The 16,528-nt window shown below is 39.8% G+C and overlaps 2 protein-coding genes across 4 annotated transcripts in view; both read right to left on the minus strand.

Moving 5' to 3' along the window:
• LOC114654044 (4F2 cell-surface antigen heavy chain-like) overlaps positions 1–10,002 on the minus strand; it is a 46,905-nt gene extending 36,903 nt beyond the window's left edge. Inside the window, exon 1 of the mRNA XM_028804503.2 lies at positions 9,931–10,002. The gene's annotated coding sequence lies outside the window, so the exon portion shown is untranslated. The remainder of the gene's footprint in view (positions 1–9,930) is intronic.
• calm3b (calmodulin 3b (phosphorylase kinase, delta)) overlaps positions 1–16,528 on the minus strand; it is a 234,604-nt gene that overhangs the window by 109,480 nt on the left and 108,596 nt on the right. The gene's annotated exons all lie outside the window — the stretch shown is intronic.

The raw sequence follows: 16,528 nt of genomic DNA on the forward strand, positions 1-16,528 counted from the left end.
GCAGTATGATTTAATGCCAAGAAAGAGCACTGCAGATGCAATGTTTGCTCTGAGGATGTTGATGAAGAAGTTTAGAGAAGGCCAGAAGGAGTTGCATTGCGTCTTTGTGGACCTGGAGATAGCATATGACAGGGTGCCTCGAGAGGAGTTGTGGTATTGTATGAGGAAATCGGGAGTGGCAAAGAAGTACATAAGAGTTGTACAGGATATGTACAAGGGAAGTGTGACTGTGGTGAGGACTGCGGTAGGAGTGACGGATGCATTCAAGTTGGAGGTGGGATTACATCAGGGATTGGCTCTGAGCCCTTTCTTATTTGCAATGGTGATGGACAGATTGACAGACGAGATTAGATAGGAGTCCCCGTGGACTATGATGTTTGCTGATGACATTGTGATCTGTAGCGATAGTAGGGAGCAGGTTGAGGAGACCCTGGAGAGGTGGAGATATGCTCTAGAGAGGAGAGGGATGAAGGTCAAACGGAACAAGACAGAATACATGTGTGTAAATTCGAGGGAGGTCAGTGGAATGGTGAGGATGCAGGGAGTAGAGCTGGTGAAGGTGGACGAGTTTAAATACTTGGGATCAACAGTACAGAGTAATGGGGATTGTGGAAGAGAGTTGAAAAAGAGAGCGCAGGCAGGGTGGAATAGGTGGAGAAGAGTGAGGAGTGATATGTGACAGACGGATATCAGCAAGAGTGAAAGGGAAGGTCTACAGGACGGTAGTGAGACCAGCTATGTTATATGGGTTGGAGACAATGGCATGGATCAGAAAGCAGGAGATAGAGCTGGAGGTAGCAGAGTTAAAGATGCTAAGATTTGCACTGGGTGTGACGAGGATGGATAGGATTAGAAATGAGGACATTAGAGGGTCAGCTCAAGTTGGACAGTTGGGAGACAAAGTCAGAGAGGCGAGATTGCGTTGGTTTGGACATGCGCAGAGGAGAGACGCTGAGTATATTGGGAGAAGGATGCTAAGGATAGAGCTGCCAGGGAAGAGGAAAAAAGGAGGGCCTAAGCGAAGGTTTATGGATGTGGTGAGAGACGACATGCAGGTGATGGGTGTAACAGAACAAGATGCAGAGGACAGAAAGATATGGAAGAAGATGATCCCCTGTGGCAACCCCTAACAGGAGCAGCCGAAAGAAGAAGAAGACGACAATATGAACTGCAATGGATGTGAAATGCATGCTTTGCTTTCTTTTTAATGCAAGCTTGGACTTCTGTACACATGCCACTCATGACAGAGGCACCATCATATACTAAGGTAAACTAAGTTCTCTGAGTATTCAAGACCATACTGTTCAAGTATGTACTGTATACAATTGTGTAAGTAAGTCCTGCAGCATTAAGTGGCTCTACTGATTCAAAGCTGAGGAAACTCTCATGGGCAGCTCCACTGAAAGAGTAACGGATTACCAGAAATATATGTTCTTTTTTTTAATTTTGTTTCATCAGCCATAATGCTAAAGACATTAATTTTCTTTCAGTCTCAGAGCTTTTGGGAAGGCTAAAGTGTCTGCAGGCATAACAATATGCAGAGTCCACAATGCTGTCTGGCTGCAATGTGCAGACCCGGCCTTCCATGCCCTGGCCCCCCAGGGGTGAATACTGTACCAGACTGCCTTGAAACTTCTTCACCTGTCTCCTATCAGAGTTTTTGGGAATAGTTACAAAACTGCCTGCATCAGTGTATCATCTCTACATTTGTTGATATCTGCAGATTAGGACAAACACTAACAGCTAACCATGACCCTAAAATAGTAAAGCTAGTTAGAAAACAAATCAATAAATGCATGCAGTAATGACAAAGATTCTGAATTACAAAAGTAAAGGCTAAAAAAGGATGTTTATTTATGCTGACAGAATTTTGGAAATAAACAGCCATAAAACTGAAGCCTCTGTGTTCATCATCTGTGGGAATATAAATCCCACAAATGGATTCAGTTTTCTTGTGCAGTCCCACCCAAAAGCAAAAAACTCACACACTGATCTATTTTAATGCCTCTTGTTAAAATAGTATGCCTGCTCTATACAAGGCAGTGGATGGCGGAGATGAGACAGTCCGATTTCAGTGTTTCCCAAACTCGGTCCTGGGGACCCCCTGTGGCTGCAGGTTTTTGTTCCAACCAGCTTCTGTTTTTAATTGAACTCCTGGGGTAATTAGGTAAACTGATATTTCCCAAGAACTGTGTTTAGGGAACAGTATAGAAATTAGAAAACTAAGTATGCTAAAAAAAAATATTAAAATGTTCCAAGCAGTTATAGAGGAGCAATGTATTTTCATCTTGATTTTCATTCTACTTTTCAAGGTGTTCTAATTGTTTATTGAATCCATTATTTACTAATTAGTGGGTCTGACTCTAAAGATAGTTGCAGCCTTTGATTATTCACTGTTGTTTTCCTGGGTGTCTGATCGGCTCGTTTTAAATTGTCATTATTAAGATACAACGAAGGGGGGGAAACTGCACAGGAAAAGGGCAAAGTATAATGAAATCAACAAAAGAGAGTTAAGCATTCAAATCTATAGCAAAAGCAGAAATATTTATAAATATCTTATAAATGTAAAAATCATGCTGCTATGCTTTTCTGAATGTCGAATAAAAGAAAAAAAAATACTAGCTAATTAAATGAGATCAATGTTATCAGGTGTTGTCACTGATTAGGAATGTGGTTGGAACAAAAACCTGCAGCCACAGGGGGTCCCCAGGACCGAGTTTGGGAAACGCTGATCTATTGTATTTGCATCCCACCCTAAAGTCTAGTTATTCCATTGATGCAGGGGAGTTTCTAGGATTTGATATTATAGGGTATAGCCCTCTTTATGGATTTTGATCGTGTATTTAGCATCAACGGGATGGCAGGGGTCCCTCCTGGAGTTTCAAGCACAGTTGTAAACTCAAATTAATCAAAGACATATGTCTGGCGTGTAGCAGTGCTTGGAATACCATTCGTCATTGGATAAACTGGGGATGAAAAGGTTATGGCATGATAGAAATGGGGCTAAAGCCTCTGAAGCTCCCCTAGCCCCCCAATGTGAATTCCTTGGTGACCTAGTTTTGTATTTTCTACGATACGAAAATAATGGCATATGTTTTTAACACTAGCTGTTCAGTTTGTGAATATTTATTATTTGGAACAGTCTCCGAGTTCAGTGTTGCGATTTTAATCTATCAATCAAGTCATTTTCCAACCCGCTATATCCTAACATACCCTCACGGGGGTCTGCTGGAGCCAATCCCAGCCAACACATGGCGCAAGGCAGGAACAAATTCCGGGCAGGGTGCCAGCCCACCACAGGGCACACACACACCAAGCACACACTAGGGACAATTTAGGATCGCCAGTGCACCTAACCTGCATGTCTTTGGACTGTGTGAGGAAACTGGAGCACCCGGAGGAAATCCACGCAGAAATAGGGAGAACAAGCGAACCCAGGTCTCCTTAATGCGAGGCAGCAGTGCTGAAAATAGCGCCCTTCACACAGAAGATCATCAGAGTGATTTACAAGCCAGGGCACAGGAGTAGGCCTACATACACCTCACACTAACAAAATAAAATTGAGGCTCAGTTCAGTTTTGTTATTATTATTATTCTTTCTAGTAACACTTTAGTATAGTGATGTTGCCAGAGTCTGTAGGCTTTCAGAGATACTTTAAGGTTTTGCTTTTACCTTAAAAAAAATTCTAAAAATTAACATAAGTAATGGTGTATGTTCCTCCCTGTTCATTTGCTTTTGTTGCTCCCCAATGGAATTCAAGAATATTAGTGAAACTCATCCTTCCCCATCTGATCTCATATTAACTGTTCACTAAAACTGTTGCTCCTGCCATGTGATGCTCCATCTGTTCCTTTGTAATTCCTTCCATTAATTTACCCTTGCTGCATATTAGGCTTTAATTTTAGTGTTTGAATTTGTGCCCTGCCAAAGCACTGTGAAATATATTATATTACTCTCACTTGACCACAATGGTTCAGTAATCTCTACACCCTGAATTCTATCCTTGTCAAAATATAAAATCTAGACAGACTTAGAGTTATTGATTATGTCTGAAAACTCCTGCAGTTGCACTTCACTTTTTTGTGAGGTTAACACAGTTAATATTTGAGTAATTAAAATCCTTCAAGATTATAACATCCCCCTCTAAACTTGCCATTTTAATGTTATTAAAAAGACTGATATTGAAATTAATGTATCCATTTGGAGGATGTCTAGATAGATAGATAGATAGATAGATAGATAGATAGATAGATAGATAGATAGATAGATAGATAGATAGATAGATAGATAGATACTTTATTAATCCCAAGGGGAAATTCACATACTCCAGCAGCAAAATACTGATAAAGAAAATATTAAATTAAAGAGTGATAACAATGCAGGTATACACACAGTCAATAACTTTGAATAATGTTAACGTTTACCCCCCCGGGTGGAATTGAAGAGTCGCATAATGTGGGGGAGGAACGATCTCCTCAGTCTGTCAGTGGAGCAGGACAGTGACAGCAGTCTGTCGCTGAAGCTGCTCCTCTGTCTGGAGATGATACTGTTTAGTGGATGCAGTAGATTCTCCATGATTAACAGGAGCCTGCTGAGCGCCCGTCGCTCTGCCACAGATGTCAAACCGTCCAGCTCCATGCCTACAATAGAGCCTGCCTTCCTCACCAGTTTGTCCAGGCGTGAGGCGTCCCTCTTCTTTATGCTGCCTCCCCAGCACACCACCGCGTAGAAGAGGGCGCTCACCACAACCATCTGATAGAACATCTGTAGCATCTTATTGCAGATGTTGAAGGACACCAGCCTTCTAAGAAAGTATAGTTGGCTCTGTCCTTTCTTACACAGAGCATCAATACTGGCAGTCTAGTCCAATTTATCATCCAGCTATATATATGTCTATAACACAGTTTCAATATCAGTCCCCTATCCTTAAATGGTTTCTAATCAAATACAAACAAATTCAGTAAGTAGTGGCTCACTGTCTACATCACAGGTGTCGAACTCCGGTCCTCGTGGGCCGTAGTGGCTGCATGTTTTTTATTCTAACCATCTTCTTCATTAGTGAGCCATTTTTACTGCTAATTAACTTCTTTTGCTTTAGTTTTAATTAACTTGACTCAGGCCCCTTAATTGTCTATTTTTCCTTAATTAGTAGCCAAACAATAATGAGACACAAAACAAGCCACCATATGACAGAAAAAACAGAAAAATCAACAGATTTGGAAATGTCTGCTGTGGCAGAATAAGAGCAGCAACAAGCCATTGAATTAACTAACGGGCTTAATTAACAGCAAGAATCAGCTTCTCATGAAGAGACTGGTTGGAGTGAAATTGGTTGGAGTTTGAAATCCCAGTTTAGCTGGTCATCTGTTGGCTCGTTTCACGTCTCATTTCTGTTTGGCTGCCATTTAATGAAGAAACAAATCAATTCAGAGGACTGAATCCTTAAAAACAGGGCTGTTGAAATGAAGGGAAAAGGAGTTAATTAGCAGTGAAAACTACTCACTGATTAAGAAAAGGGTTAGAATGAAAACCTGTAGCCACTGCGGCCCTCCAGGCCAGAGTTTAACACGCCTAGTCTGCATAAAGAAGACTTCCACTCAAAGTCTATTGTACATAAATGGCAACTCTCTTTCCTAAATATTGTGTACTTGTCAATGTTATACTCTTCCCCGTCTTTATTATTGAGCCTGGTTTTAGCTATTGCTGTAATTTCATAATTATACTTGGGTGTATAGAACTCCAACTCGCATTTATGTTTGATACTGTGGAAGAAACTGTTTTTTCCTAAACATACAGAGGCATGCAAAAGTTTGGGCACCCTTGCTTCAAACGTTTGTTACTGTAGTTAAGTGAACAGAAGATGAATTGATCATTGTCATAGAAATTTAATATCTTTTTAAAGAAAGAAACATCCTCTAAGAGGACAATTCAGTAATCAGGCAGGAGAAAAGCTGTTCATTGTATCTTTTAATTACTCCTCAGCAAAATACCTTGGATGGAGCATTCTTCAAAAGCAGTCTGTTACAGTGTGGTCAGAATGAACAGAATGGTCAGAGAAAACAAAAAATAGAGGTTCATTTTACAAACTACTAAAATTACATGCAGTGCCAACCAATGCATACATTATACTCTGGTTTGTTTACTGGTTTACCCTAAAATTATTCTACAGATGATACATTCCTTTAATACTTTAAGCAAGATTAAAAAAAAAATCTTATAAAATGATGGAAAGCATGAATTAAATTAAAAATTATGGAAGGTCTTCATAGTGAATAAAATAATCATTCCTGTTTCATTCTTATTTTGAAAAGTAATAAAAGTAAAACAAATTACTACTGTATTGTCTTCTTTTAAAAAGTTATAACAATGAAGAGTCTGACTGAGTTATTGATCAACTACAGAGGAATTGGATGAAGGAGGAGATGTTAAAAACTGCTGAGAGGTAAACTTATTATATAATACTGCAAAAGAACAAAAATACAAAGTGTTCTGTTTCCACTTCACTGTAAATAAATGTAAATTATGATGTAATAAAGACATGCTCATTAAGATTTTGTGAGACTGCTTCACAGTGAAACTAACAGTATGGAGGTGAAAAGATTAAAATGATGTGACTTAAACACAGTGAAAGTGAAAAGTATTCTATCAATTGAAGTGGCTGCAGCTACACATTGAAAAAGCTTTGTGTGAAATCGGGGTGCAAAGCCCCACCCACTGACCCCACTCTATTTGCATGTTGAGAACTTCAATATGTAAATGCAAAGTGGAAAATGAATATTCAATTAGCAGCAGGTGGTTCCAGTGCTTATCTGCGTTTCACTTTTTATTTATGTAGCTTCAGTGCTGTTCAGGGTGAGAATGAATTTGCAAATACAGTAGTGTTCTTTTTCATTTTTGCAAGATTCTTGTGTGTAGACTTTGAAAATAAAACTGCAAAAGAGAGACTGCATCTGCATTTTATAATTTTAACTATCGTGTCCTTTTTTGCAGGAAATACATCTCATAACAGCCTACTGTTATTTGTTGCAACATTGACAATGACTTCTTGATCCATGAAAAAAGCCTAGAAAAGATGTGGTTACACTTTGCTTCCATATTATTGTTATGAATATTATCAATAATACATTCTCTAATTGCCTGAGGTGATAAATATAGAAGGGAAAGAGGGGAGAAATGCTAAAGTACAATACCTGATAAAGAGTGGTATGCGTATTGGATTTGAGGCATTCTGGTCAAGTCTACACAATAAATAGCACAAAAGGGGAAAGCACATTCAAATAGCACTCGACCCAAACAAAACCAGGACCTTTCAATTAACACCTCAGAAAAGGAGTGGAACTCAGCCATACATAGAATATTACCTTTATACACAGCAAGCACTCCGTAATTCAAAATCTTTCATTGATCACCCAGGATAAGATCCGACCTGTGAGCATTGCAATCTAGCTCCAGCATCACTAGGTCATATATTTTGGGAATGCATCAATTAACATCAATTTGGGCAAAAATCTTTAAATATTTATCAGACAACACTGGGGTCACAATCATTCCTCGCCTATTATCAGCAATATTTGGAGGACTCCCAGATGGGCTTATAGTGGATGGGGAAAAATGGATTGTACCAGCCTGTACCACACTACTAGCATGTAGAATTATCTTGCTTAACTGGAAGACTCCCAACCTACCTTGTGTACCTGAGAAGCTCCTGTTGTATATTATTTGATATTGGAAAAAAATTAAATTCTTGATTGGCAGATCTGTCCAGATTTTTTTTAAAACATGGAAGGATTTAATTTAAAAACCAAATGTTAGAATAAGCATAGATACCTATATATGCAAAATTTTGAATCCAATTCCCTTTTCAGGATACTGGTACAATGAGAATTAAAACAAAATAACACTTTTATTGGCTACAGTATGCAAGCTTTTGATGTAGCTCAGGCCCCATCTTTAAGAAAAATGTAATCTTGCATCTTATATCTTGCTTGCTCGCATACTGTAGCCAATTAAAGGTGTCATTTTGCTTGACTTCTCATTACATCCATAATGGCTAACACGGTACAACACCCGACTACTACAAGATACGAGTAAAAAAAACAAAAAAACACTGTAACAGCAAAAACATTTCAGTTGAGCATTGGTCTGGACAAAACAGTACCGAAAGCTGCGGTAACCGTCAGAATTTTCTTTGGTTTTGCCCTGCAGGCAGTTTAATTACGTATTGTGGTGTGATGCTGATTACATTCAAAAGAAGAACAAGAAAAGGGGTTACGTGTTACAATGGCAACTGCTCTTGCGTAATGCCTCCTAATTATTGTAATGAGCGCCCTGAGCAAATAGGGATCCATTCTGCTCCTAAGCCCGGCGTGCTATGGAGTGTGTGAAGGCACCTCAGTAACCCTAATCAGTGTAATGCAAAGCAAGGCACTTGCCCGTGAGAGCGCGCCGAGCTCGACCTGCTGCTGATTTGGATAAAACCCAGTTTTATGCTTCACGTTGCACATATCAAGTTAAATGTTGCTTTCGTGGATTTTTAAGCGTGCAGCAAGTTAAAGAAAGGTAGTTTTCTCCTACGCACATTTATCAGAAGGAACGAAGAGTCGTATACATCAGGAGGCCTGCATCTCACATTTCAATCTGTGGTACGTTTCTTTTGCCCTAGTTTTTCGGGTATCACATCCTATTGACATTTTTGCATTAGTATCTAGTGCTTACATTAAGCATGTGTATTTCTGAATTGTTACAATTACTATAACCCAATAGGAAGGCACTATAGATAACACTAAAATCGATTGCGAAGGTCAATTTAATGTCGAAGAGCACAAATCAAATTAAAAACACAATGCTTCCGCAGTTTATGTATTAAAAAATTTTTTTCATGAAAATTCTATCGCGGTTAAAACAAGCCGTGCTGCCAGAACAAATGGCTTGGTGCAAGTGCAAACAATTATAAAAACAAGTAATTTAGAAAACCAATATAGAGTTGGACTGGAAAAACTGCAATTGCTATCACGGTGGTTTATTAAACCAACAACAGCAATAATGACAGAAAATATTATTATTAAAAGCTAAAGGCTGGCGCCCTGTCCCATTCTGGGTCCTACCTTTCGGCCGGTGTTGCTTAGGTCGCCTCGCAGCCCTGCTCACTGATTTTTAAGCCGTTTCCGATAATTGATGAACGGGTTCGGTAAAAGGAATAGTGAATATCATCCGACGTGCTTGTTAAAATGCTCAGTTAGCTTCTGAAACAATGCTGAGATTTTTTTTAAGTCAGATCAATGCTCGGCACCGAAGAGTCTGGATGCGTGCGTGGAGTCGTACGGGGGGCCGGTGGCTTGGTGCCGGATTAAGATATGGCTTCCCGTGATACACAGGATAAAGTAGGTTCAGAAAATGGCTGAAGCGGTGCATACACAACATCGATCGGGAGACAGCTATAATCTCAGGATTTATTTGGTGAACTACACAAAGAAACAGTAAATGGTTTTTACGAGCTGTCACCGTGTACGTGTCAGGTGCAGATGCTCTTCGCGTGACCTCAAGTGTCGCCATGGAAACCAACACCTGTTACAGGTAATCGATAGAAGGCTTTTACTAATTTTGGGGCAGATGTGCCCTCAAACATCAAAATGACCTTCGTATCTGTATATTAATTCAGTGTAGAAATACATCTCGGAAGCGATGAGTGACCATGCATTTAATCTTTTTCATGTAAGAGTTCATGATGCGATATTACCACACGTATGTGAAATATCACAGTATGTGAAGCCTTTAAAGACTTAATCGGAGCTGCACGGATCTACCGAGTCTACTCTCTTGATGTAGTATTAGTATGTGATTAAATCAATAAAATCCTAAATATTTGGTAAAGCTAATGCTTTCTCCTGCAATACTAAAACACACAAAATATTTCAGTTATTTTCGCTTACCTTTCTTATGAGATGATCTTCCCAAATTAACTCTCCTGAAGCGCTTCTCTTCGGGTAGAGGCTTCGCAGGTCTTTAAACAGCTTTAACAATTTGTAAGCGAATATGATCACGAGGCCCCGCCCCCTACTCGCGTCGGAATCCTGAAACTGGATTCAAGGAATATACAGCGCCTGTAAGGAACATTCATCCATTGGAGGTTTTCACATGTTATTGTTATGCAGCATTAAATCACAGCGGATTGAATTTGATTTTTTTTTTGGCAATAATCAGAATAAGATTCTTTAATGTCAAAGTGAATACATATCTCTATAAAGCAGTCTAAATTAATTAGAAATATAAAACACAAAATAACTGATCAGAAAAGTATACCCCCTTCCAGTCAGTATTTTGTAGATGCCACTTTGGCAGCAATGAGTCTTTGTGCACAGAACTTGCACTTTTGGACACTGCTATTTTTCCTCATTCTTCTTTGCAAAACTGCACAAGCTCTGTTGCAGGTGATCGGGAGTGAACAGGCTTTGTCAGTCCAGGCACAGAGTCTCAATTGGATAGGTTAGGTTTAGGTTTATTTGTCATATATAGGTTAACACAGGGTCAACATACAATGAAATGTGTATGACGAGAAAAACAAGTCACTCAGCCTAGATCTAATGAAGCTAAAAAAAAAAAAACAAATTACAAGTTAAAAATAGACAAGCCATATAAAATAAAATATGTACATTTTAAAAGAAGTTATAGAGCAATATGAGTTGAATGAGCAGCAAGTACAAATGACAGTTATTGCACAGATAATGTTTTATGAGTACAGATGCATATTCCATAAAGTGCAGATGCATGTTCCAGTCAGTATTCAGAGTGTGTGCAGGTACAGTTTGTGTGTGAGTATTGCAATGTAGATGTTATGTAAGTGTTCAGTTGTTGCTGTTGAGGAGTCGAATGGCCTGGTGGTAAAAACTGTTCTTAAGTCTTGTAGTCCGAGCAGCCAGACTCCTGTATCGTCTGCCAGACGGTAACAAGGAGAACAGCTGGCGTGCTGGATGACTCTGGTCCTTTATGATGCTGCTTGTCTTACGCAAGCAACGATGGAGGTAAATGTCTTCAATGGCAGGAAGACTCTTGCCCGTGATGTGCTCTGCTGCCTTCACCACTTTCTGTACTGATTTCCGGCTGCTGGCAGAGCAGCTCCCATACCAAACGGTAATGCAGCCCGTCAGCAGACTCTCGACCACACTCCTGTAAAAGTTTGAGGTGATGTTGGCATTTATGCCAAATTTCCTCAGCCTCCTCAGGAAGTAGAGCCGCTGGCGAGCTTTCTTAACCACAGTGTCTATGTGAAGGGTCCACAAGAGATCCTCAGTGATGTTTACTCCGAGGAACATGAAGCTGTTAACCCTTTCAACTTCTACACTGCTGATGTAGATGGCCTGGTGTTCTCTGCCTTGTTGTTTCCGATAGTCCACGATCATCTCCTTGGTTTTGCTGACGTTAAGAGACAAGTTGTTATCCAGGCACCAGTTACTCAATGCCAGCACCTCCTCTCTGTAGGCCGTCTCATCGTTGTCAGTGATAAGGCCTATGATGGTTGTGTCGTCTGCAAACTTGATGATGGTGTTTATGACATGTTTTGCAACACAGTCGTGGGTGAACAAGAAATACAAGAGGGGCTAAGCACACAGCCCTGCGGCGCTGCTGTGTTTAAAATGAGTGATGAGGACGTTTGTTTGCCGACTCTCACCACCTGGGGCCTGTTTGTGAAGAAAGAGAAAATCCATCTGCAGATGGTCATCCCCAACCCAAGGTCGTCAAGCTTCAAGACGAGTTTTGAGGGGATGATGGTGTTGAATGCCGAGCTGTAATCTATGAACAGCATTCTTACATATGTATTTTGTCTTTCCAGGTGGGTGAGGGCAGTGTTTATTGTTAGATCTAGACTGACTCAGCCACTCCAGAACATTAACATTATAGATTTAAAGCCATTTCTGTGTTGCTTTGGCTTTATGCTTGGCATCGTTTTCATGCTGGACAATAAATCTTTTCCCAAGGTTCAGGTTTCTTGCAGACCGCATCAGGTTTTCCTCCAGGATTTCCCTGTACTTTGCTGTAGTCGTTTTATCCTGTACCATTGCCAACAGAGTGTAATTGCAGACCGCAGTACCTATGAGGTCAGTCATGTAATGCCCCAACATCACAAAGTGTCCTCAACGTCAGTCACATACACCCATTGCATTAAACTGTGGTTAACATTAGGGCCCCATTACATTATGGTTAAGATTAGGGTTGTGGGAGGGTTATCTGACTCAAAGGGCATTTCGTGACTGATGTTGTAGGCATTACCTGACCTATGTCATAGGTACTGTAGGCTGCATTTAGACTCTTCTCCCACTAGGGGCAACAGTTGTTGTATGCGGTGTCTCTCCAGTCTGTGGTATTGTAGCTTGAAACATTTTCAGAGTTCTTAGAGTTGTCTTGGTGGCCTTTCTCCCTCATTTTCTTGTATAATCATAAAGTTTTTGTGGACAGCCTGCTCTAGGCAGAATTGAAGCTGTGTCATACTATTTCCTTTTCTTAGTGATTGACTTAACTGGACTCCAAGTGATAATCAGTGACTTGGATGTTTTCTTTTCTTCATCCCTTGACTTGTGCTTTTCAATTACCTTTTCTTGGAGTTGCTCGGAGTGTTCTTTTGTCTTTATTGTGTATGTTAGACCAAGATACTGACTCACCATACATTGGACCTTCCAGATAAGATGGACTTAGACTAGAATGAATTGAAACCGCAGACAGGTGATCAAGATTCAATTAATAATGTGACTTCTGACACCAAGCGGCTGCACCGGCAATGTTTTAGGGTTGTCATATTAAGGTGTTTTAGTGCCATTATACAATTGTAGAGCACCCCAGGTTCAGTGTTCTGACAAAAATGGTGAAAAACCGCTGAACTATAGTATCTAGGAAGCATCTGGACTCACCTCTTTTGGTAAAGACAAGAATACAAGCAATAACAAGATTTTTATTTAAAATCAAAAGATTAAAGTGTAGCATCTGTGAAGAAAGAAAAAGTCTGGGTGATGTACTTGTGTTAATGCAAGAGTGTTCCGAAAAGAAATATCTTATTGTAAAATTTTACAAGGTTAACATTTGTATTTGTAAGAATTCTGTAAACGTAGTAGTAGTAGTACTGTCATGTGTACAGAGTACAGTGAAATTCTTTCTTACATGTCTAACTATTATCACATGACCAGTCTCTGGTGCCATGATAACAGAAATGTATTAAAATTCCTTTCCTAACCCTAAAACTAATTTAGTTAATAGAAAACACAAATAATACAGTAATCATTTTTTACATTTATATAGCACTTTTCTCACAACTCTAAGCACTTTACATAGTGAGTAGGGAGCCTCTTGAACCACAACTAATGTGTAGCATCCACCTGGATGATGTAACGGCAGCCATTTATGCCAGAATGCTCACCGCACATTAGCTGTTAGGTGGTAAATGGGTGAGAGATAGTTAGCCAGTTAAAGATGGGAAATGATTAGGGTGCCAGATTGACAGGTTGAGGTAGGCAATTTAGCCAGGACATTGGGATACACCCTACTCTTTATGAAGGATGCTCAGGGATCTTTTATGACCACAGAGAGTGAGAATCTCGGTTTTACATCTCATCTGTAGGACGGCGCCATTTTTACAGCACAGTGTCCCTGTCATTGCACTGTGGCTTTGGGATTGCATTCAGACCACAGGGTAAGCACCGCTTGCTGGTCTCACCAAACCTCTTCCAGCAGCAACCCAAGCTTCTCCTGGTTGGTCTCCCGTCCAAGTGCTGGCCTGGCCTAAATAAATTAATTAAATTATCTGATCTATTATTTAACATTGTTTTCATGCCATTTGTTCAGCTAAGCTCTCAGCTCCTGACACTTTTTGGGGGAAAAAAACCCTAAGAAAAAGTTTAGTATAGTTAAAAAGTCTGAGAGGTCTAGTCCTGCTTTATATGTGAATACGCAAGTAGAGGTGAAAACAGTTAGCCCTATACTGAGTTGCTCCAGAGTCCACCTGGTAAAACTGTCCAGAAAGCTGCAGAAAGGTTTTGATTAATCTAATCCATGATTTCAGTGTTTTCACTGTCGCAGTGTGGTCACTGTCTATTCCCGTTGTCCCACTTTCTGTTTCTTATATTGATTTGTGCAATGTAGCCTATATTAGATTTTTCCTTTTATTCGTGTATTTGCAAAGTCAAACCCTGGATTTATGCTGCAAATTCCAAGCAGGCTTTATTCGGATTAATGCAGTTTAGGGGACCCTTTCTATGCTAGATGACTGTTTTAAGTCGCTACTCCATGTAGCTTGTAAGTGCCAACCCCAGATGGGATAACTGTTCACTAGCACCCACTCACTAAATGCAGTTTATTTTCCCCATTTTGTGTCTCTTCTTGCATACAAGAATAATGCTTTTCCTGCCCTTTGAGGTGTAAGCAATAGATGAGTTTCAATTTTGTTAAAGGAATATGATTATTATTGTTGTTTTTCAATAAGGGTATAAAAAACAGGCCAATGTACCTTATTTGTTCCTTGCCATCTAACCTTTCCAAAATAACATTGAATAAAGATTTAATAGTGACCATGGAGGACACTGCTGTGTAATTTGTTTCGTGTATCCATGGCTGCCTCTGTGAAGAAATACTATCTGTGCAAAATTTATTGTTAACCAGATTCCACTTGTGCCCCAGTGTTTTTACTGATTCACTGACTGTAAGTAAAGCCTGGGACCCCAACTACCACCACATATTGCCTACATAATTATACACACTTCTGAAATGTTGCAGCTTAATTGCAGATGCATTAAGATGTAAATGTTCAGCTCCAACAATCTTTCCTCATAATTCATTCCCTATATTTATGGTGTCCTGTATGTAACTCTTGTCTGGATTTTCTCAAATTCTTTTATGCCTTTTTTAATAAAATAGCATATGGTATTTGTAAGAGAAATTCTTTTCTTTTTTTTTCTGTTTTTTAATTTTATTGATTTTATTGTCATCGTTCCATAAAAATAGTCAAATCAATCCTCACCCCTGAGAAAGAGAGCAGGGCCAACGGAGTAAAACTTAAAGCTAATAAAAATAAATAAACTGATGCGTTTAATAGGCGGATAAAGATAAATGGAGAAGAAAAAGAAATGGGAAGAGAATCTACTTCCTCAGTGCTTTGAGAGCTTATTCTAAAATATTATTGATTAGATTCTGCCAGGTTTTGAAAAAGTTCTGCACAGATCCTCTAACTGAGAATTTGATTTTTTCCAATTTCAAATAGTATATAACATCAGTTACCCACTGACTTAAAAGAGGAGAGTTAGGAGTCTTCCAGTTTAGCAAAATAAGTCTGTGTGCCAATAGTGTAGTGAAGGCAATCAGTTTGTTTGTCCTTCTCCACTTTAAGTCCATTTGGAAGAACACCAAACACACCTGTTAATGGGTTAGGAGGGATTGTGACACCAAGGTTGTCTGAAAGGCACTTAAAAATTTTTGTCCAGAATGATGCTAATTTGGTGCAGGCCCAAAACATGTGACCCAGTGAGGCTGGAACTTGATTGCAACATTCGCAGGTTGGATCTTGCCCTGGAAACATTTTGGACAATTTTAAGCGAGACAGATGTGCTCGATATATAATTTTGAGCTGAATAATTGTATGCTTTGTGCATATGGAGCTCGAGTGAATTCTCTGCATTGCTTCCTTCCACTCCTTTTCTGATATGTTGAGTGAGAGATCCTCTTCCCATTGTCCTCTTGGATCTTTGAAAGGGAGGGACTGTAAAATAATTTTACACAGTGGAACCTCGGTTTGCGAGCATAATTCATTCCGAAAACGTGCTCGCAGTCCAAAGCACTAGTATATCAAAGTGAATTTCCCCATAACAAATAATGGAAACTCAGATGATTCGTTCCACAATCCAAAACCATTCATATAAAAATGATTTAATACAAAATATAAAGTAAAAATACATAAAACAAATTAACCTGCACTTTATCTTTGAAAAGAATCATGGCTGGTGTGAGTGAGTTTCTAAACTCTTATGGGATTCCACCCAATGGGACAACACGCGGAAGAGTGTCCCAAAGCAATCGCAGTCTCCCAGCGCTGTAGCAGTTCGCCGTAAAAGCGAATCTGAAAAGATCGCGGACATGCTATAAGTGCCTGCCATCGATGGGTGATACAAGGAACATTATAAATGCGCAGGGCAAAGTACTACTTGGCCATGATCCTGCCTGACTGCTCTGTCTGTGTATAGGAGAGTGGCAGATCACGCTACAATAAATAATCACACTGTTGCTGTTTCAAGCTGAATAAAGCTGGTGTTGCTAAAGTACTGAGACTCAGCCTCATGTTTTGGGGCATAGGACAGGGACTTGCACGTCATAGCACACACGCGTGCGCGCACACACACACACACAGTCACAATGCTGTAGTAAACAGTGTACGCTCGTACGGATGTTGACTATATGAGTGAGGCACGCCGACTCAGACGGAGAATAGGAGACGATTGCCCACAATCCTGCAGCAAGAGAGAGAGAGAGAAGAACCGTCAGCTCAGTTGTGATCAC

The sequence above is a fragment of the Erpetoichthys calabaricus genome, chromosome 1 (assembly GCF_900747795.2).
Source record: "Erpetoichthys calabaricus chromosome 1, fErpCal1.3, whole genome shotgun sequence".
NCBI classification, from domain to species: domain Eukaryota; kingdom Metazoa; phylum Chordata; class Cladistia; order Polypteriformes; family Polypteridae; genus Erpetoichthys; species Erpetoichthys calabaricus.